We start from the raw sequence: 1,722 nt of genomic DNA, 5'->3' as shown, positions 1-1,722 counted from the left end.
AGATGACACCACCCTTATGGCAGAAAGTGAAGAAGAACTAAAGAGCCTCTTGATGAAAGTGAAAGAGGAGAGTGAAAAAGTTGGCTTAAAGCTCAACATTCAGAAAGCTAAGATCATGGCATCCAGTCCTATCACTTCATGCAAATAGATGGTGAAACAGTGGAAACAGTGGCTGGCTTTATTTTTTTGGGCTCCAACATCACTGCAGATGGTGATTGCAGCCATGAAATTAAAAGATGCTTACTCCTTGGAAGGAAAGTTATGACCAACCTAGACAGGATATTAAAAAGTAGAGATGTTACTTTGCCAATAAAGGTCCATCTAGTCGAGGCTATGGTTTTTCCAGTAGTCATGTATGGATGTGAGAGTTGGACTATAAAGAAAGCTGAGTGCCAAAGAACTGATGCTTTTGAACTGTGGTGTTGGAGAAGACTCTTGAGAGTCCCTTGGACTGCAAGGAGATCCAACCAGTCCATCCTAAAGGAGATCAGTCCTGAGTGTTCATTGGATGGACTGATGCTGAAGCTCCAAATCTTTGGCCACCTGATGCGAAGAGCTGGCTCATTTGAAAAGACCCTGATGCTGGGAAAGATTGAGGGCAGGAGGAGAAGGGGATGACAGAGGATGAGATGGTTGGATGCCATCACTGACATGAGTTTGGGTAAACTCTGGGAGTTGGTGATGGACAGGGAGGCCTGGCATGCTGCAGTCCATGGGGTTGCAAAGAGTCAGACACACGACGGAGGGACTGAACTGAACTGATATACCAGGAGGGGAACTGAGGGGTCTTTCTCTATGTGTTTACCTAGTTTGTGTCAGAGCTGCCAAATTTCATTCTAGAATGGCTACACCAATCTATACTCTTGCCCCACAGTTCCTCGACACTTGGCATCCTGCAGCTGGTTTTTGCAATCTAATGTACAAACAGTAATATCTAATTTTTAAAAATTTGCATCTCCCTGATTGCAAATGATTTTGAGCATCTCTCCAAGTGAGTTCCTCTTCTCTACACCACCTGTAGATATGTTTTTGCCCAGTTTTTGATCAGGGTACTGTTTTCCTTCCTGTTAATTCACGGGTATTTCTTGTTGACCTGCGAATCTCTTGTTACTTTTAAGGACTGCCAACATTTTCTCCCACCGCCCCCCCCCCCCTTTTTTTGCCGTCTATTCACTTTGTGCTCTCTTTCAATAAACCAGAAGTATTGATTTTGAAGCAATCACATTTCTTCTTTCATGTTAAGGTTTGTGCCTTTGAAGCTTTATTTAAGAATTCTTTCCCTTCCTATAGATCATAGATATATTCTTCTACATTTTCTTGTATTAACTTTACAGTTCTAACTTTCACATTTTGGTTCTACATTGGAAAAAAATTCTCAACTTTCTACCAGTGTCAGGATAAAACCCAGTTCTTCCCAACTGTATCTTTATTATCAATCTCCCTTACTTCTCACTCAAAACATCCCCATGGGGTTGCAAAGAGTCGGACACGACTGAGTGTCTTCACTTTTTTTTTTTTCACTCCTTCCCATACTTACTTGACACCTGAGTAGCTTCTACCTTGCTATCGATGTTCTGAGACAATCATCACTACTGTTTACCCTTCCAACATTTATTTCTGAATGTATGCTGCTGCTGCTGCTGCTGCTAAGTCGCGTCAGTCGCATCCGACTCTGTGCGACCCCATAGACAGCAGCCCACCAGGCTTCCCCGTCCCTGGGAG

The sequence above is a fragment of the Cervus elaphus genome, chromosome X, assembly GCF_910594005.1.
Source record: "Cervus elaphus chromosome X, mCerEla1.1, whole genome shotgun sequence".
NCBI lineage: Eukaryota > Metazoa > Chordata > Mammalia > Artiodactyla > Cervidae > Cervus > Cervus elaphus.
This window is presented reverse-complemented; position numbering follows the sequence as displayed.